The sequence below is a fragment of the Equus asinus genome, chromosome 1 (assembly GCF_041296235.1).
Source record: "Equus asinus isolate D_3611 breed Donkey chromosome 1, EquAss-T2T_v2, whole genome shotgun sequence".
Lineage (NCBI taxonomy): Eukaryota > Metazoa > Chordata > Mammalia > Perissodactyla > Equidae > Equus > Equus asinus.
Window position 1 is genome coordinate 202,782,757 of NC_091790.1, and position 21,239 is coordinate 202,803,995.

At 47.9% G+C, this 21,239-nt stretch overlaps 1 protein-coding gene across 1 annotated transcript in view; it reads left to right on the forward strand.

The window, feature by feature from the left end:
- Positions 1-17,347: 17,347 nt before the first annotated feature.
- NUB1 (negative regulator of ubiquitin like proteins 1) overlaps positions 17,348-21,239 on the forward strand; it is a 37,983-nt gene continuing 34,091 nt past the window's right edge. Inside the window, exon 1 of the mRNA XM_070516529.1 lies at positions 17,348-17,481. The gene's annotated coding sequence lies outside the window, so the exon portion shown is untranslated. The remainder of the gene's footprint in view (positions 17,482-21,239) is intronic.

Here is a 21,239-nt window from a genome sequence, read left to right on the forward strand (position 1 = left end):
GTTCCTACTACCAAAGCAGTAGGAACAGGTACCGTGAGAGTCTGACCCATGGTCTTGATTTGTGACTTCTGTGCCTGCTTGGGCTTATTCTCCTAGATGCACTCATCTTTAACTAACGTAATGCTAGCTGCATACACTCAATGTTATGATATGGCAGGTCAGATAAACTCAGTTCATGAGGAACAGCTCATGTTCCATTGTCACTTGGTACCCCAACAATAGGCATCTAGCCTTTACAGGGTCTAGATTTAGATTTTCCTACCTATTTTCTCTTTTGAGAGCTCATTACTCTTTAGTGCATTACTGTGCTTCCATCTGGTATCATTTCCCTTCTTCCCAAATAAATTCCTTTGTTATTTTCTTTAGTACAGGTCTGCTGATGAAAATTCTATTTTTTTTTTAGCTTTTTTCTTTGCTTGTTTTTAAGATTTACTCTTTGACTTTGGTTTTTAGCAGTTTTCCTATGATGGGACCAAGTATGGTTTTCTTTGTAGTTGTTTGGACTAGATGTCATGGGGCTTCTTAAATCTGTGGATTGATTTTTCATCATATTTTTGAAAATTCTTGGCCGCAATCCCCTCGTGTGTTGTTCCTGCCTCATTTTATGTCCTCTCTTTCTGGGACACCGGTAGCATGTATACTAAGCTGTTTCATGGGTCCCATATGTCTCTCATGTTCTTATCTGTGTCTTATATATATCTCTTGTCTATGTCCTTCAATCTGAATTGTCTACTGATCTAATGTTTAGTTAATGAAGCCACTTATCTGCTGTGTCTACTCTACTGTTGAATCCATTTAAAGGATTCTTAATTTCAGTTATATTTTCTTATATATTCAGTTGTATTTTTCAGTTTATGAGTTTATTAAATTCTCTTTTTAGGTCCCAGGTTTCTAGTAAAATTCTCTGTCTTGTCCCTCCTATTTTCTTGGAAATTTTACATTTTTATTTTTAATTCATTTTTAAATGTTAGTTTAGAGTTATTTTATTTTCCTCTATCTTCTTGAACATATTTGTTTTAAAGTCTGCATCTAATAATTCCAATGTCTGGGTAATCTGTGATTCTGTTTCTGTTTTCTATTTTTTTCTCCTTGGTTTTCTGTGATTTGGTCTTGTTTGTTGGCATGCCTGGTCATTCTTTTACAGCTTTATTGAGATATGATTGACAAACAGTAAACTGCACACATTTAAGATATACAATTTGATGAGTTTTGACATGTATGTTTATTGTAAAACCATCACCACAATCAACATAATGAATATATGTATCTATCATCCCTTTTGATGGTTAATTTTATGAGTTACCTTGACTGGGCCATGAGGCATCCAGATATTTGATTAAACATTATTCTGGGTGTGTCTGTAAATGTAATTTTGGGTTTTTTGTTTTTAAAGATTTTATTTTTCCTTTTTCTCCCCAAAGCCCCCCAGTGCGTAGTTGTGTATTTTTAGTTGTGGGTCCTTCTTGTTGTGGCATGTGGGATGCTGCCTCAGCATGGCCTGATGAGCGGTGCCATGTCCACACCCAGGATCCGAACCGGTGAAACCCCAGGCCGCCAAAGTGGAGCATGCAAACTTAACCACTCGGCCATGGGGCTGGCCCCTGTAAACATAATTTTGGATGAGATTAATATTTGAAGAGTAGACTGTGTAAAGCAGATTACCCTCCCCAGTGTGGGTGGGCCTCATCCAACCTGTTGGAGCCTTGAATAGAACAAAAGGCAAGATAATGGAGACTTTGCTGTCTGCCTGACTGTGTGAGCGGGGGCATCAATCTTCTCCTGCTCTTGAACTGGAACTTATACCACTGACTTCCCCAGTTCTCAGGCCTTTGGATTCAGACTGGAATTGCACTACTGGCTCTCCTGGGTCTCCAGCTTATATATGTATATATATATATTCTATTGGTTCTATTTCTCTAGAGAACCCTGACTAATACACCACTAAAAGTTTCTGTGTATCTCTTGGTAATCCATCCTTCCTTATCTCCTCCCTCTATCCCCAGGCAACCACTAATTTATCACTTTAGTTTGCATTTTCTAGAATTTTATATAAATCAAATCATATCTTAGGTATTCTTTCTTGATCCAGCTTCTTTGCTCAGCATATTTTGAGAGTTGCCCTTGTACTTGTGTGTATCAATAGCTTGTTCCTTTTCATTGCTGAGTAGTAGTCCATGGTGTGGACATACACCTGTTAATGAACATTTGAATTGTTTCCAGTTTGGGGTTATTTTTTAAAAACTGCTATGAACATTCTTGTACAAGTCTCTTTTATGGATATATGTTTTCACTTCTCTTGGGTAAATACCTAAATGAGGAATGGCTCGGTCATATTGTAGGTATATGTTTTATTTTTAAATAAACTACCAAGCTACGTTCCAAAGTGGTTATATCACCAGCAGTGTATGAGAGTTCCAGGAGCTGTACATCTTCTCCAACACTTGGTACAGTCACTCTTTTAATTTATTTTCTTTTACTTGTGTGTGAGGAAGATTGGCTCTGAGCTAACGTCTGTACCAATCCTCCTCTTCTTTATGTGGGTGCCACCTCAGCATGGCTTGATGAATGGTGCGTAGGTCCATGCCCAGGATCTGAACCGGCAAACCCCAGGCTGCCGAAGCACAGGGCACAAACTTAACCACTCAGCCACCGGGCTGGCCCCTGAAATCCCATTTTAATTTGCATTTTTTTAGTGACTACTAACGATGAGCCCCTTTTCATGTGCTTATTTGCTATTTATATAACTTCTTTGGTCAAATGTTTGTTCAAATCTTTTACTCTTTTTTTTTTTTTTTTTTTGAGCATGTGCTTGGTAATTTTTATTGAGTTCTGGACATTGTATTTGAAAAAGAGGCTGTAGATAATATTATGTTCTAGTTTTCTACTGGCAGACAGATGGAATATGGGCAAATTGCCTTGGTCCAGTCAAGGATGGGCTTCTGGCTTCCTGAAGGCTGGCCTGTTTCTGATTTGTCCCAACTCCTGAAGCACAGGCCTTCTGCCCCCTCAGCGGGAAGCCTGGGGTGTTTCCTTGTTCTCTCTGCCGTGGTGGGCACTGAACTCCACCTTCTGTCTCCCCCAGTCGTTGAGACTGCTTTTAAGTCTCTAAACAGATGCTTTCTGTTTAATTTCTTGCCCTTTTGTTCCAGAAGGCTTAGGAGACCGAGGAGGTGTCGTCCTGGATGTGGTCACAAGCCGGGGCCCCCTCGCAGCCCCAGCATTCCCGGATATCATAGCCTTCCCGCCTGAGCCTGCAATCTCTGAAACTTTAGAAGGCTCCCGATGAATCTGCGAAAGCCCCCACTTCTAACCTTGGAGGCACCTGTGGAAGTGGGCTGGCTCCCGTTGGCGTGTCTGCGGTCCAAGCAGACAGGAAGAAGTGGGAACCGTGAGTCCTGCCCTTCCGGGGTGCTCCTTGCTCTTCCCACTGTAAGATCCCACCAGGGAGGGGCCAAAGGAGGCTGGGAAGGGAAGGAGCGGTGTGTGCTGGTGGAAGGAAAGCGACTGAGGGACTTGATCACCCTATCCGCCCCTTCAGTCTAGAGCAATCCTTGCAAAAAGTAGAACACCAACCCCCTGGGCCTCAGGATCCAGGGTTTCCTTGCAGCTCTGCCTCAGCAAGCCTTGCTCAGGGGGACAAGCGCCCCCTAGTGGCCCCTGTGGGAGGATGACCCTGCGCTCGTCTGCGGGGAGCCGGTGGCGGCAGGAGAGTTCCAGGAAGAGAAAGGAACCGGAAACCTCTCACTTTGGTTAACAGCCTCGAATGGACTCCGTGTGTCTCGTCTTTTTAAAATATTTAACTTTCTCTTATGAAAAAATTTATACATATGCACTAGCAGACTGGTTAGTCTAATGAGCCCCGTGCACCCATCGCCTGCTTCAACTCACTACCAGGCTTGTCTACCTTCCTACCCACTCCCCCTTTCCCGAATTATCTCAAAACCCCTGACCTCATATTATTTCATTTGTGAATATTTCAGTGTGTATCTCTGAAAGATTGACTTCTTATATAGATATCTTTTAAGTAAAATATACAAATATTTTTATGAAAAGTAGAAAAAATTATATAAAATGTTTATATATTTAATATTAATATTAAAATTATAAAAAACAAAATATTTTTAAATAATATGAAGATAGATTAAATATATAAAAATATTTTAAATGTAAAAATATATAGAACTTTTTAATTTATATTACTATCATCACGTCTAGAAAATTAGCAACACCTCCTTAATTTCATCAAAGATCCAGTGTTTAAATACCCAACTGTCTCATAAAAGTCTTTTTAAAAATATCTTGTGTGTTTGGATGAGGATTCAAATAAGGTTCATGTGCTGAGATTGCTGAACGTGTCTGTTCAATCTCCTCTACCCCACAGGCCGCTTGGCTCTGTGCGTGCGCATGCGCGTGTGTGAAGGAGCCGGGTCGCTTGCCCCTTCCAGTTTCCCCCAGCCTGCATCCTGCTCATTGCACCGCTGTGACGTCGTGCTGTGCTCGTCCATCAGGGGCACACACTGTCTGGTTGTCTTTCTTGGTGACACTAGTGGCAATTGGCGATCAACGATAGACTCACCAGTTCAGTATTTGATCCTACACTGCTTCCTCTTTCTGGTTCCGGTGCTAGAGACACAGGAGAAGGCTGAGACAGGCTCCTCGGGGTCCTGGTGCTCCCCTGTCCCAAAACTCCACCATGGTTTCCCCAGACCTGCCCCCCATGGGGTTCTGGTCAATCCTGACACTCCTGATATGTGTCAATAAAGGCCTGTGGAATGAGGAATAAGTAAACGAAGGTGATAATGGCTCCCATCGCTGATGTGGGTGGTTTAGATTACTGGTTTGGGCGCTAGGACAGGTCAGGAGGGGAAATGCCTTATGGTAGGGAAGTTTTCTCAGTATCCCTCAACTCATGTGACTGCTTGGTGATGAAAGGGACAAACTGGTCTGATGGTGGCCCCTGAGTAGGGACTTCTGGGGCACAAGGAAATGAGGACGTGTTGAGTAAGACCATGGGTTTTTCCGTCTGGCAGACCAGGGTCCATATACCAACTTTACCTCTTCATCAGCTGTGTGACTTTGAGCAAGTTCCTTATCTCGCTTGGTAGGCTGGTAGCGGCCCCCAGAGACACCAGGTCCTAATCATTGGAGCCTGTAAGTGTTACCTTATTTGGAAAAGGGTCTTTGCAGACGTGATTAAGTTAAGGATCTTGACATGGACAGAGTATCCTGGATCATCTGGGTGGCCCTAAACATAATCACAAATGTCCTTATAAGAGAGAAGCAGAGGGAGATCCGACACACACGGGAGAAGGCGCTGTGAAGACAGAGCAGAGAGATTTGCAGATGCTGGCCTTGAAGATGGGAGTGAGGCAACCACAGCCCAGGAGTGCTGGCAGCCACCAGAAGCTGGCAGAGGCAAGGACCCGATTCTCCACTCGAGCCTCTGGAGGAAGCGTGGCCCTGCTGACACCTCCATCTCAGACTGTCGGTCTCCAGAGCTGGGAGATAATACTTTCTGTTGCTTTAAGCCGCCAAGTTTCTATTAATGCGTTACAGCCCCAGGCAACTAAGCCGCCCTGCTAAGCCTTGCTTTCCTCACCTACAAAATCGAGCGTGGGCCCCTTTGGGTGCGGAAAAGAAACTCACAAGAGAGCCTAGGAGGTGGCAGCCAATAGGGGCTCAGCTCTCCCAACTCTCTCTTCATCCTTACAGTTGTGGCGTCAGCCCTGTGGCCTTTAGCACGATGTGACCCAACTTCCCTGGCCATAGATCGGAGTCCTTCTGATGGATTCAGTGTTTCTCCAGGTGGCTTGGCTGCAATGGGCCTCCCCAGGCCCCAGGAGCTCCCACCGTCCTGATTCCACCATGTGGGCCAGAGGCTTGGAGGAAGCCAGGCCTGAGAGAGCAGCATGAGGCCTATGGGAGAGAGGAGCAGAGAAGAGAGAAAGGGACAAGTGTGAAGGAAGCACATGCTGAGAAGGGTGTCAGGGAATGAGCAGGGGCGCCCTTTCCCCTGAGATGCAGCCTGGGGGCTCAGGAGAGGCCCCCTGGGTCGCCCTGGCTGGCACTGGTCAGGTCAGCGAGCCTACCTTGGGGCAGCACGTCTCACCTGGGAAAGCCCTGCCCATCCTGAAGGCTGACACTATGCTCCACAGCACCCTGGGCCGCCTGCTCGCAACCCGCACGCCCTGGCTGCATTGTGTCTTCTCAAGAAACCCAGCTGTCAAGAGGACAGATGAGTGAGCAAAAAGAGGCCAGGAGTGAGAGTGGCCAGTCTGACGTAATGAGAACATCCAAGGGCCATGCATTGAGTCTAGCATTTAGGATTGTCCCCTCGAAGACTCAGAGCTACCCTTGGTGCCACTGTCCCTGCCCCATAGGTAAAGATCTGTGCCCAGGAAAGGTGAGGCACCCTGCCCAAGGTCAGCTGGCTTGTCAGGCAGAGCTGGGCATCAACCCAGGTCTGTGGCCCAGCCCCGCTTTGGAGCTTCGTGCAGCGTTCTGATGCATATCAGGGACAATCGAACACTCCACACTTGCCTACATCTGCTTGTTGTCACACACACAGATTTCCTTGGAGTGACTGGCCATAAAATGGGAGAGCCATGAAGGGGTGGGACCCAAGGAAGGAGCAGAGGGTTTCCGCCGCTGCAGTCAGTCCAGGGAGGGTCAGCTCCAGGAGGGTGTCCAGAGGGGCAGCTCAGAGGAGGGATGGGCCTGTGGGTTCTTCCAGCACGTGGGACCAGCTGAGCAGAGCAAAGGTCCCAGGACTTAAGCCTTAAGAACTGCATTGAATTTATGGGACCGGACAGGACAGCCCCAGAAGGAACTAATCATCCATCATGCTCCCCTCACTGTCCACTGAACCGGAACTGTTTGGGACCAGGAGAGAGTGGTGCCAGAATGGGGAAGGTGTGGGCAGGACCAGGGCTCCCAGCCTGCCCCTCACGCGGTCCATCTCTCCCAACTCTGCACCACTCCACTGCGGGGCACCCCCTAGTTTGCTGTCCCATGCTGGGGGTGGGGGGAGGGGTGCTCTCGCCTCTCACCTGATCCTGGAGATTCCAGCCTCCACCTCGTGCCTCGGATTCCTGATCTAGAACCTGCGTTTGTTCAGCGTTTATGCTCATGACTTTGAGACTACGAATTTTTTTTTGGTTTCCTTATTTTATAAAGTTACCATTTGAGATATTTACAGATGAAACGATAGGCTGTCTGGGATTTGCTTTTAGAAATAAACAGGATGGTGGGGCATGGGTGGAGGTCTGCTTTTGTATGCCTTGAAAATTTTCCCCTGGAGATCCCGAGGCTGGGGCCTGAGATCCACACCTGGAGACCCGGCTGCTGGGTCCCCGACGCTGGGTGCGACCTGGGCACCCGTGGAGGGAGCGGCGGGAACGCGCGGGCTCTGGCGCCACCTGGCGGCCGTCGCGGGACTGACACCCTGTGGTGCTCCACGGCCTCTCCGGAGCACCCGCCGGCTAACCACCAACCGGGTGCTCCAAACCCGAGCCTGCCCCCCACGCCACGCCAGGCTCGGGCCCACTTTGTGCCGTCCTGACCCCTGGAAGCCGCTTCGGCACCTTAACCCTCCCAGGGCCCACCTCTGACCCTCACTCCCAACTCCCCATCGGAAGCCACGTGGCGCTGGCAGTGCTGGGTGTGAACGGCAGGAGACACTGGGTGACTGTGGGGTTCCATGTGCCACGCTTGCTCGGAGGCCCCCCTGAAGGTGGCGAATAGGCCCGGCCCACGCACACGGCACATCCAGTCAACTCCTTAGGGCCTCACTTTTTGTAATTTTACCAAAATTGCATACAAATAGTTATAGGAAATTTGTATGAAAAAGCAATTCCCACCACCCCACTTCCTGTTCTCCACGGTGATAGCTCTCAACTCTTCAGCTGATTCTCTTATGTATTTACCTCGTATCTCTCAACAGTAGATTTACATTCTTAGCGTTTCCATCTTCTGTGTTTTCTCCTGAGGATGGACGATGAGGATGGAGCTGCTCTTCACCCTTCACCCCCTTACACTTCCTGTCTCCTCATCCTCCCACTTATATCTTATTTGGGGTTACATCAATTTTCAGAGTTTATGTTAATAAAATTAAGTAACTACTATTCACAGATGAGCCACAGTTATTTTTTCCTTTCTGCCACAACTTTCTATTTACTCTGGATTTAATAATTGTCTTGCATTTTCTTTTGTTTAGTCCTCCATACATTTATTAATAATTTATCACCGAATTCTTCTCCAGTTGGGTAAATGTCCTTTTTTTAAGGTATGCTTTTTTCCCTGAGGAAGATTGGCCCTGAGCTAACATCTGTTGCCAATCTTCCTCTTCGCTTTTTTTTTTTGCTCCCCAAAGCCCCAGTACATAGTTGTATATCAGAGCTGTAAGTCCTTCTACTTCTTCTATGTGGGATGCCGCCACAGCATGGCTTGATGAGCAGTGTGTAGGTCCGTGCCCAAGATCCGAACTGGTGAACCCCTTGCTGCCAAAGCAGAGCATGCAGACTTAATCACTATGCCACTGGGCCGGTCCCTAAATGTCCTTTTGATAAATTCAAATATGTTAAATCATTTATTAATTTTAGCATTAGAAGACTTCTTTCCCAGGGCCGCTGTCCTGCTTGGATGTAAACAGGTTCATATCTGCGTCTGTGGCTCAGCTGGCATCCTGGAGATGCCCTTCACTTCTCTCTTGGGTGTCAGCCTGTTTTCTCGACCCCTTTTCTTATTGTCTCTTGCTCTATTCCCCCATTTTAACTGATTACATCCTCCAGTAGCTTCCCAAGAAAGCATGAGTGCGAGGTGCGCTCCCGAGACCTTGCACACCTCCGCGTCTGGTTTACCCCACCGCTCCATAGCTTAGCTGGGTAGAGAATTGTTTGGCACTCACTGTCCCGCAGAGTTTTGAAGGCGTTGCTGCGTCTAGTGTTGCTGATGCGACGTCTGAAGCCATTCTGATCCGTGATCCTTCCTGCTGAATCTAGGTTTTTTTCCCCTTTGGAAGCTTTTAGAGTCTTCTCTTTATCTTTCATATCCTGAAAACTCATGACACTGTGCTTTTGCGTAGGTCTAATTTTACTTAGTACAGAACATTTAGGGCACCCTTTCAATATGCATTTCATCACCTTCAATTCTTAGAATTTAGGAGAGAAAATAAAAGTAGAGGATAAGTCCAGGATGTCCAAACTGGAGTTTTGGAAATAGGGAATAAAGACTATAACAGGAAGGAAGTTAATTTGTAAAATCACACAAACGATTTCCAGAACTGAATATCTCAAGTGTGCCGACTGGAAAGCCCTAGGGGGTGCTCAACCCATGAATGAAAAAAGGCCCAAGGCTAGGCACGTGCCAGTGACATTTCTTGGTTTGTATGTTTGAAGCTGCATTTAAATGTTGCATAGAAACCATCTGGACCTCAATATACAGTCCAGGCAATAAATGCTATGGCTGAATAGGGGAGAAATTGACGCTGTTTGGCTGCATGAAGATGTATCCAGGAAGGCTTCAGGGAGGAGGTGGAACTTGAGCTGGTTTGTGAGGGACAGGTGGACAGAGAGGAGGGCTAGACGTTCCACATCAGGGAAACTCTGAGCTTGTAATGAAGCTGTGGTGGGTATGTGTGTGTGTGCATGTGGGTGCACGCATGTGATTGTTCCCCGGTCAGGAGGCGGGGCTGGCTGGAGTATCAGATAAGGTTTCTTGCAGGCGAGGCGGGCCCCTATCTTGGAGGCTGGTCCTGATCCGGCTGTAGCGGAGCCCTGCTCCTTATCTGAGACTTCCCACAGAGAAAACAATGGCCTTGCTGTGTTCACCCTGAGCCCAGTCGCACCAAAGAGGCCCGGGCATCTGAGGCCTCCGGGTGAAGACCGATAAGCAGCTAAGTGTTCCTCTCGGGAGCTGAGGGGCGGTGGGTCCTGCTCGTGGAAGTTGCCTTGTGAGACTTCTCCACAACCCTCACTGCCGTCCCCATACAGTCAGATTCTTGGCACCGAGAGGGAGCTTAGTGTCACCCAGCCACCAAGCGGAAGCCAGATAGGAGACAGGATTTGTCCAAGGTCACATTGCTCATTAGTAACAGAGCTGGTTTAGAACCCAGAGCTCTTTTCTCCCACCCTGTGGTCACATCAGCAGAGGCAGCCTTTCATCCAAAGGTTGCCTGCCCTCACCTTCCTGGCCCTGGGGACATCACAGAGTGTCCAGCTGGGGGAGGAGGGGACAGTGGGCCAGAGTGGAGGGGCGGCTGTTTGACTTCAGGATCTGCATTTAAGCTCACGATGAAGGTTTAAGTGCCAAGCGCGATTCCGTCCGCTCTGCACGTGTTCCAACCTGCCACCCCTCTGCGTGCTCACCACCGTGCTCCCCAGGTCGGGGTCAGGATGAGAGCCCCCAGCAGCCCTTGGCAAGCAGCCAACTCCTAGAGGAAGCTGGAGCCAAATAAAACATGGGTTCGATTCAGAAATGCCTCGGGCACTCAGTTTGCAGAAAGGTTGCTGGCAAGCAAGGGATGGTGGTGGCTCCCCTCTGAGGTTGGGGTCAGCTCCTTGAAGGCAGGGGCCATATCCCCTCAGTGGCCAGCACAGTGCCTTATCTGTAGAACTTGGCAAGGACGTTGGTGTAGAGTGGCCGCCTGCTATAGGTTGAACTGTGTCCCCTAAAGGATCCTGAAGTCCTCACCCCTAGTATCTGTGGATGTGGCCTTATTTGGAAACAGAGTGTTTGCAGATGATTAAGTTGGGATGAGGTCACTAGGGTTGGCCCTGATCCGATATGACAGGTGTCCTCATGCAAAGGAGAAAGTTGGACACAGAGAGAGAATGCCGTGTGAAGACTGGACTTCTGCTACCACAAGCCATGGGACCCCCAGAAGCCAAGAGACAGGCCTGGAACAGGTCCTCCCTCGTGCCTTCAGAGGGAGCAGGGCCCTGCTGACACCTTGATCTCAGACTTCCAGCCCCCAGAACTGTGAGAGGAACAAATCTCTGCTGTTTAAGCCACTCAAGTTTGTGGTCTGCGTTAGGGCAGCCCCAGGACACTAAGGCATTGCCCCAAGCATCGCCTGATCTTTGCCTCCCGCCTGCTTGCTGATCTGTCTTCCCGTCTGTCTATGCCAGAGCTATTTCTCAGCCCAGCCCTTAGGGAGCAGCGTCAGCGAGACAGGGGGCCAGCATCCCCCTGGCCCACAAAATGCAAACGGGACCGGAGCTCTGGCCGGCCTCTCACACCTGTGGCTCCCAGAAGAGGGGCATCAGGAGATGCCCAGAGGGACTGGCTCAGACAAGACACCACTCGCTGAGGGGGCCACAGCTGGTGGAAGAGGGCACGGGGCCCAGGGCCTGGGAAGCTTGGCTCTGTCACAGCAGTGGAGAGAGATCCTCCTAGCTGCCACCACTCAGGCTCCCACCTTTGAAAGGAAGGCCTGGTGCTTCTCAACAGCAGGCCCCGGGGCACACCCAGGTCAGGAGGGTATTTCTGGTTGTCACAAAAGCAGGAGCGCTTCTAGCATTGGCGGGCAGAGTGCCAAGTGCCTGTAGCAGACCAACAGGGAACCGGTCCTGGGGGAGTCCAACGACCACACCTCGGGAGTATGGGGCTGGGGGCATGGGGGTCCCGTCCTTCCTGGCTTGTGATTTGATCTCTAGCCACTTTCTTTTTTCGAGGGAGAACGAGTCATTCTTGCGCTCCCCAATCCCTGCTAATTTAACATCATTTGCATTTGCAGCATTTTAGGTTATTTAACTTGTAAATTTCCCTCAATAATTCCAGCTACATTACTTTCAGAGGCCTGATTGCAGTATTTAAATTTGTTAGTATTCCGCGCACCTCCCTCCGAGACGTGTGGGCGCAGCCGTCATCAGGGCAGCGGGGAAGCACCCGCGAGGCCCGGCGCCCTCCAGCCGCCGGTCCCGAGCCTCGGCTGGCTGGCACCCTCGGGGATTGCTCTGCTGCACAAAGGGGCTGCCACTGCGCCCCCGGCGGCCCGCGGCCCCTGTCCAGAATTGTCCATAAATGCGCAACTCCGCCCTCTACCCTCCTCCTCGGCTTAACACCCTCCCGGCGGACGCGCTCATCTTCCTCGTCTCAGTCACTCGTAGGAGATGTCACACGATCCGGCTTCTCAACTCCACGCGCTGAGGGGCTGGTTTTCCCCTTGGGTCCCCACCCCACCCCCAGAGTCACTGTCCACCTTCCTGGTCCTGCTCTGTGTTCCGGGGGCTGGTCCCTGGAGGCTGCAGCCGCAGCGGGAGCTCCGAGCGAGCGGAGGGGGAGAAGGTCTGAGGACGATGGTCCCTCCTCCCTTCTGGCTCTGCCTGGGCTCCACTCACACGATTGCCCTCCTTCAGGCCTGGCGGGTCGCAGTTCCCGCCATGGCTGCTCTTTTGGGGCGGCTTGTGGCCTTGACGCTGCCCACACCTCCGCAAGTTCCCCTCTGTTCCGGTTGTTGCGAAACGAACCGCCTGGAAACTTAGTTGGGATCATTTTACTGCGCTCCTGCGTTCTGTGGCTTAGGAATTCAGGCAGGCGAGGCAAAGAGGGGCGAGTGTCTCTGCTCCCCCACGTCCGGACCTCGGCGGAGGGACCGGCGGACTAGGTGATTGACGGCCCAGGGCTGGGGTCATTCGAGGCCCCTGGCTCACAGGTCTGACAGTTGAGACTGCTGTCACCAGAACGCCTGCACGTGGCCTCTTGGCGTGGTCGCTCTGCACGAGCTGACTGGCTTCCTCACGGCACGGTGGCCGCCTTCCAGGAGTGAGCGTCCCAGGAGAGCACGGTGGAAGGGCCTGCGTTTTTATGATCTCGCCTTGGAAGTCACATAGTGTCACCTCCACCATACGTTGCTGTTCAAGGCAGCTAGAACTGCTACTCAGCTGCCTCTGGAGACTGGCGGTAGAGCACCTGGGCCGGATGAGTGTGCCTAGCCCCTCCTCCTTCAGTGACTAGCTCCCCAGCTGAGGTCCGGGGGAGCTGAGGCGAACTGGGGGCAGCTTCTCCATGTGCTAGTCCTGCAGCTTCCAGGGAGGCTGAAGGAGCGGGTCTCACATTTTCTGCTTCTAGAGTGGGGGGGGGGGGGGGGGAGGTGTGTGTGACTTTTGCCTGATAAAAGAGTTTCCGTAGGTTTATGAATATAGATATATTAAGATAGATGAAAACTTCAGACGCTGGGGAGATTCCTGAGTCCAACGGAGGGAGGATTAGTCCTGAAACCCAGAAAAAAATGCACTTCTGACTCGTCTGTAGCAGAGGAAGCTGGGGTGTGCCCTCTCCACATCCTTTCTGCGGAGTATACAGTGTACACATTCTTTTCCTTTTTTCATGGGAATGCTATGTTTGATAAAACTTGAATACTGCTATTTAACTGCAGTTTCAAAAATTGTTTTGGAACGTTTTAATTAAACAAGTGAGAAAGTATAGATTCTAGATTTTGGATGTATATAAAGGATACCTTGTTTTGTCATCTTTAAATTAAAATGAAAATTTGTGGAATCTGAAACAAAAAGCAATAAAGATGGGAGATGAAATCAATAGAAATTATTCTGAGTAAATTATTCTGAGAAGCAAATTGTAACAAAAAAATTTCACATCCCATAAAAAGCAGTAATTGATTCAGGGGAAGAGAGAAATTTTGAATAGAAGTAATGAATAGGTTTTTAGATTGTTTGCTAATCCAGTTAAAGACTCATGCGAGCACACTGGAAAAGGATGCAACTTGTTTGCTAATTTGACATGAGATGCTGACATTGACAAAGACAGAATAAAACTCGTAGATCTCCAACTCAGGGAGGCCCTTCATGACACCGTGACTAATAAATGTCACTCATCCAAAGAGTTTTTGAGATTAGTGACTGAGAAAAAAAACTTGAAATGCCCGGAAACCTTATAACTCATATGTGAAACTTGATAGAGATTTCCCCGAATGTGAAAATAATCCTTAAAATTTACAATAATTATTATCACCAGTGGGTTGTAAAGATGTGTTAGTTAGGGTACAATCAGGAGGTGGAAACCCCACAGCAATTTGAACAAGGAAGGTATAACATAAAGAATTAACTTGAACCAGGCACTGGAGTAATAAGGGATTGGCTAGGAAGAAGTCAAGAGGATTCCTAAAGAATTCAGGGACAGCAGATATGGGAGCAGCCATCACCCTGGGTGAGACAGGGCACGCACAGAAGAGGTCCCTCCGCAGGGCTGAGATCCAGACCTCAGTGGAGAGATCTTGGCCCTGACTCACTGCTTGCAAAGTCACCGAGGTGCCAGGTCAGCAGAACTTGCTGGAAATCTGTCCCCTGCTGTGTCAAAGGAGCCATCCACAGCGGGGGTGTCACGCCTCAGAACTTGCTGCAGAGCCACAGGAGAAAACACCAGGGGAACTTGTTCACGGGACAGCGCCTTATGGGCCCCAAACTCCAGTGAAACCGCCCCCGGGGGTGCAAGGGAGCTCCAGGTTGCTGGGAATTGTTGCAGCTAGGTGCTGCAGAGGCCGCACGCGCTGCTGGAACTCTCACATGCTGCGAGCAGGAGCCAGGTGCTGCAGGATCCTCCTGTGCTCCAGGGGCCTGCCAGGAGGAACACCACGACCAGGAAGAGAAACCCTTCTCCCCGAGCGTCCCTCCAACGCCCTCTACAGACGAACCTTACCGTATAGTAGCTGGCAAAAAACAGCTATTTCCAGGGTCCATTTTTATTACAGGAGAGCAGGCAAGAGAAGGGGTGTTAGGGGCTGAGATGCAATAAATTGATAATTGGCACAGAAGTTGAAAGAAACTTTTCTAAAATGATAAATCAGTAAATTTTTATCCACCATGCTAGAGGAAAGATTATCTTTCTGATTTCTCTAAGATTATTTGAAGAGTTACACAAAGAACGTGAAGTCAAAAACTGCAAGAAAAAAGTATTAGAGAGGTGTAGCAGTAGTTAATTAAGAAAAATATTTTATTTTTTGGATTTTATCGTTGCCATATTTTTCAGCTTTTAAAAATTTGTAACGTATTTTTCTCAGTATAAGGAAATATTTACTTTCATTCCTAGAATCATATTTGTAGTTATTGTGTTATTTTTCATAGAGGGGCTTCCCAAATTATATTAGCTTCAGGATCCCCAAGCCGGGAGCTGCCTCTGCTCATGGGACATCCTCCGTCCCAAACTTTTATGTGCTGCTTATCGTCTCAGTTTCCGTGTGAAACTTTCTTTGAATACTTTAGGCTAAACAGATACTCGCCCCCTTCTGGAACTACTCTCAGGACTTCTGACACAAGCTGTGTGGGATTTCCACCCCAAGTAGTTCTCCAATTCTCTCTGGACACCAACTGGGTCAATTCAATTCTGGCACTACCCACCCGAAGATGGGCTCTCACAGGCCAGGGGCTGGGCCTCACCAGACCACTCCCCTCACTTCAGAGGCCGTCGAAAGTCTCGGTCATCACCTGTGCTTCTGACCAACAGCTGTAGATGGGGGGCTACCAAAACCCCCTCCTCTGGTTTAATAATTTGCTAGAATGAGTTACAGAACTCAGGAAAACAGCTTACTTCCTAGATTACCAGTTTATTACAAAGGGATACAACTCAGGACCGGTCGGATGGATGAGATGCACAGGGCAAGGTGTGTGGGAAGGGGCCTGGAACATCTGTGCCCTCTCCAGTGCCACCCTCCCAGCACCTCCACATGTTCAGCAACCTGGAAGCTCCCCGACCCCTTCAATTAAGGCTGTTCTTTTGGAGGCTTCATTACATAGGCAGGATTGATTAAATCATTGGGCATTAGTGATTAACTCTACCTCCAGCCCATCTTCCCTCCCTGGTGATGAGGGGGCTGAAATTTCCAACCCTCTAATCACATGGCTGGTTCTCCTGGAAACCAGCCCCCTCCTGAGGCTATCTAGGAGCCCCCAGTGCCCAGTCATCTCAGTAGCATACAAAAAGATGCTTATCATTTTGGAGATTTTAAGGTTTAGGATCTGGTACCATGAAATGGGAGCATAAACCAAGTATGTATTTCTTCTTTTCTTTTTCTTTTTTTTGGCTGAAGAAGATTAGCCCTGAGCTAATATCTGTGACAATCTTCCTCCACTTTACATGTGGGTTGCCACCACAGCATGGCTGACAAGTGGCGTAGGTCCACACCCAGGATCCAAACCCAAGAACCCAGGCAGCCGAAGTGGAGTGTGCCGAACTTAAGCACTACACCACGGGGCTGCCACCAAAATATGTATTTCTTAATATGTCTCAGGCACTTTTTTTTAATCTGTATGTTCATTTGGCACCTAGCCCATGCCACTGTCTATTTTTATTTAACTAAAATTCTCTCTAGCTTCCTTCAAAAGTGTCTCCTTTTCCTTGAATGATCAGAGAATTCTCTACCTCTGTCACAGCAGTGGTCACTTCCTACTTTGTACTATTGTTTGGATGGCAAACTCCTAGAGGCAAGAGGCCATGTCATATATATACATACACATATATTTGCACTTGATGCCTGGCAGCATTCGGTAAATGTTTGCATGAATTCAGATCCATCTGTGCCACCTCTTCTAGGTTATGAACTCCTTGAGGGCAGAGCCAGGGTTAAGGCTGGAGGAACTCAGAGAGGTCATCCAATCTAATGCCAGTGGACAGGTGGGAAGAACAAGGCCCATGGTGGCGCAGGCCCTCAAGACCCTGGAGGGCAAAGCCACATGGGTGCCACGTTCAAGTCCAGTCCCTTTTCTACCCTTCTGTGTGTGTGTGTGTGTGTGTGTGTGTGTGTCTGAGTGTGTGTATGATAAAGGAGGAGGGTAGGATGGAGAGAGAAGGGGTGCCTGAACCCCTCTCCCTGGTGGCCGAGTCAGGCATGTTCGCCCCTCTCCCCACTCTTGGCACAGGAAAGTGTGTCGGGAGCACAGCCAAGAGGCTGCTCTTAAGCAACGGGAGTGGCTGGGGACGTGTAATCAAAGTCTCACAAAGGTCTGACAATCAGAAGAAGTCTAGGCCCAGGGTCCTGACACTGGTCTTAAAAGGGGAATTAATGAGTCAAAAGGAATGAACTCAAAACAAATTAATATTCTTCATTTTCCCTCAGATTGTTGTACCAATTTACACCCACACCAACAACCTATGAAGATGGGTACTTCCTAGTTCCTGCTGGCCTTGTCAGCCTTGGATATTGTCAAACCCATGCCAGCCTAATAACAGGGAATGACTTCTCATTGTGGTCACTTCTGTTTCTTGAGTTACTAGAGGTGGTGACTATCTTTTTAAATGTTTGTGGGTCATTTTGATTTTTCGTGTGTGAAATCCCGTGGTTGTTAGTCATTGCTGGGTTCCTCTTTTATTTAAGAACTTCTTTAAGCTTTTTAAAAGGGAGAAGTAGTGGGCAGACTCTCCTAGCTGATGGCAGCCCACCACTAGATCGTGGCAGATCACGCCTGTGCATAGTGGGTACTCGGTACGCTTGTGTCAAATGAAGGAGCGATCATCCAGGACTCCGCTTGTGAGGTGTGTATTGTGCTATTCTGTCCTGCTCTTTCCCCTCCCCACTGATTCTGGGCTTGGACTGAAATCTTCTCTTGCTTTTGTGGGGAGGGGAGCCAAGGTGGAGAGCGGACATGATATCCAATGAGAACAGGCGTCCAGAATCCTACTCAGCTCAAGTTTTCTAGTGAAGATCCTAGAAAATACGCCACGAAGGGTGGCTTGCAGAATATGGCACTTTCAGTTCTTGCCGGATGCTTCTCTTGAGCGGCGACCCAACTCAAATTCTGAATCTCACCACAAGAGGGAGCCCTAAACTCAGGATGATTCTGAAGTTTGGCAACACACTGTCTTCAGTGACCCCTCGCAATTTTCCATTTTCCACCTAAAATTTTTTTTCACCAGTTTAAATGGCTGCAAGGGATGCAACTCCCAGTTACTGTAGACGTTAATATATTTTAGAACAAAACTATTATGTGGCTCTTGGCTATGTATTCAGTGATATCTAAATACTGTAGCAATTTGATACCCCCATTTAGAAATACATAAATAAGTTCTTTAACCAGTCGTTTTTCTTCATAAATTTGTCTTCCCATCCACTTCTCTCATCTAGTTTTATCCTAATATGATATATGTTATGTTTGGGAGTCTTTTATGGATTATTCCTATCATACTTCTCAGCAACAAAAGTATAAATTGAAATTTAAGGAAATTTTATATCCTATAATCAGAAGTCTCCAGGTACTGAAAAGTTTCTTCTGGTCAGGGTATCACTGCCATTATTAGTAATGTATATTTGATTAAAGCAATATAAATATGTTGCCAGTTTTGGTAAATGGTAAACATAAAAAGTACGTTTTTATTGGAAATGCATCTCTTCATAAGGTAAATGAGGTTGTTTTATCTTCCAATCAGTTTATTTATCTCTGTGCTCAATAAGACACATTATTAACATCAATTCCATTCCTTCTTTTTTTTATTGGTATAGATGCTGGTGGTGAGAAACTTTCACATAGATGAGTAAATCATGCTGACAATACGATCAATTCTTGCCATCCTGCCCTGGTTCTGTGTGGTCACGGTGGCATTAACATCCATGTCTTCCCCGGGCACTTAGGCTGCCAGCCTGTGGCCCTTCCCCACAGTGAGCTGCCTCATTTTGGGGAGAAATACTTCATACCACACAGTCAGTGCATGCTGTACTCATTAATTTGACAGTATGCAAAGAAAAAGACCTCACAAAATGCTCAAACCCACTTTCCTGGGTAAAGTTTAGCTCAGCGGCCGCCATGGTTCCTTGCGCCTGTTGGTTCATGGGAATGTCTGTGCAGGCATCAGTCTTTTGCCTGAATCTCATTTCTGTTTTGATCCCCTATGCTGCCTCTACATGTCCTTGTTCCATAAATTAGCCTCTTTCTTAGCACCCACTAAAGTTTTCTTTTTCTCACTGGGAGACCAATCAGGCTGGTCACTTGTTGGAGCAATTTCACAAAATTCATTCTCCCTTTTTTTCCCCTGCTTTTTCTCCCCCAATCCCCCCAGTACATAGTTGTATATTTTTAGTTGTGGGTCCTCCTAGTTGTGGCATGTGGGATGCCCCCTCAACATGGCCTGATGAGCAGTGCCATGTCCGCACCCAGGATCTAAACCTGCAAAACCCTGGGCCGCAGAAGGGGGAGCATGCAAACTTAACCACTCGGCCACGGGGCTGGCCCTCATTCTCCTTATTTCCACAAAAAGTGCACCTGTTGGTGTCAAAGCTCTGAACCATTGTCGAGTCAGCTGCACCACCATTTCATCTCTCTGTGCTCTGCTCTCCGAGCCTTACACTTTCTTAGTCATCCGTGCCTGTGCCTTCAATATCCGAGTATGTATACAGATGTCTCATAGAGTTGCATCTCTAGCCAAGATCTCTCCTCTGTTATTCATATTCTTCCTAGACATCCCTCTTGGATGTCTCAAAGGCATCTCTAAACTTAAATCTAATATGTCCAAAATTGAACTTTTGAGTCCTTCCAAACCCCCCGCCTCCAAAGCACAAAAAAACAAAAAACAAGCTTGGTTCTCTTGTAAGGCCTCCTGTTCAGTGAATGGTGCTACTGTCTACCCAGCTGGAAATACAGGAGCAAGCTTGGCCCCTCTCTCCTCCCCACCTCCCATGGCCCATCCCAACCCCTGGAAGGTCTGATCTCTGGTTATCTCTTGGTTTGGCCTACTTTTCTGCATTCCTGCCACGCACACTAGTTCTTACCATCTCAGCAGCTTCCTGTTCCCAGGAACAATCCTTGCCATGCCCCTCAAGCCTTTGAATGTCCCTCCAACCCTGTCTGACACTATGTTCCCTTTGTTCTGTCTTTCCTCTGGTCACACTGTCTTACTCACCGTGCTCCCTCCGGCCACAGGCTGATCTCCTTGTCTGGAACGCACCTCCAGCCCTCTCTGCTTGGTTAACCTGCACTCACCCTTCAGACCTCTGCTCAAGCATGGCTTCCTTCCCCTGACCTCTTAGCAGGTCTGCTCATGCTATAGAGGCTGGAATGAAAGATGGTGGCTACTTGGCTCTCTTGCAGCTAGACATACCCATGGGAGACTTGGGCAGTAGACCCATGTTAAGTGGAAGTGTGCACAGGGAGATTGAAGCTTCTGGCAGGGCAGCACACACATGGAGTTCTTCTGGGGTGACCATGGTGGCATTTCTGTTGTCCAGTGTCATAGAGGCTAAGTGGCAGGTGACACTGGAAGCATTGTTTTCAGTGGAACAATTCTGTGATGGGATTGGGCATTTTCTTTGGTTGTGTCATTCCAGATTGCTTTATTTGTTCTAATCCTTGTTCTTTGACCCTCTTGAAGGTTCTAACAGTTACTAAATATACTTCAATAACCCCCTTCCTGTTTCCATCACCTAGAATGGATTCTGTGCTCTGCAACTAACTCCATTGGCACGAGAGTCATCAATGTCAAGATACTAATTAAAGCCAGGGGACTGGATAAAAACCTTTAATCAATGTCCTCTGAGTCCATGAATTCAGTTATATTGTCCACACGTGAAATGACACTAAGACACAATTTTAAAGTAGATAAAACTTGACTTCCCCATTCATCCAGGTGGTCATCAAATACTGTAAGTTATTTTCCCGTTCAAAGCATTTGCATCCAAATTTTTCTCTCTGTTAACTACTCTAAGCTAGGTTTGCATCTCTTTCTACCTGAGAAATTGCAATGACATGAGAGCCCTCTCTCTAGTCCTTCCTGCACCTTGTCATCAGATTGGTCTTACTTATGCCTATTTCATCTTGCCACTCTTTTGCAGACAAAACAAACCAAACTTTCTGATCTCCTATAATATAAAGTCTAGATTTCTGTGGCTGTCACTCAGGAGTCGCTAGGATGGTCCCTCTCTGTCCTCTTGGACATCTCAGGGCTTGTTCTCTTCCTACCTCCTCTCCAGTCTGCTGGGCCTCTCCCACCTCGTTTACCTTCCACGTTGGGATTCTGAGGAAGTCTCTCATGGTCAGGGACAATCCCTTCCTGTCTGCTGCTGTCTTCAATCATGGGAAGGGCATACGTCAATAGGGATTTCTGTGCTCATGTCATGCGCCAGAAATAGATTCATCTTGAACCTTATGGAGCAATCAGAGGACAGAAACTTCTAGAAGAGCTCCTTAGGAATTATGGTAAATTAATCTGCTGTGTTCATCACTGTGCTAGGCACGGGTGGGAGAAATAGAAACTTAAGATATAGTCTATCTTCCCTCAAAGAGCTGATAATTTACTTGGGAAGA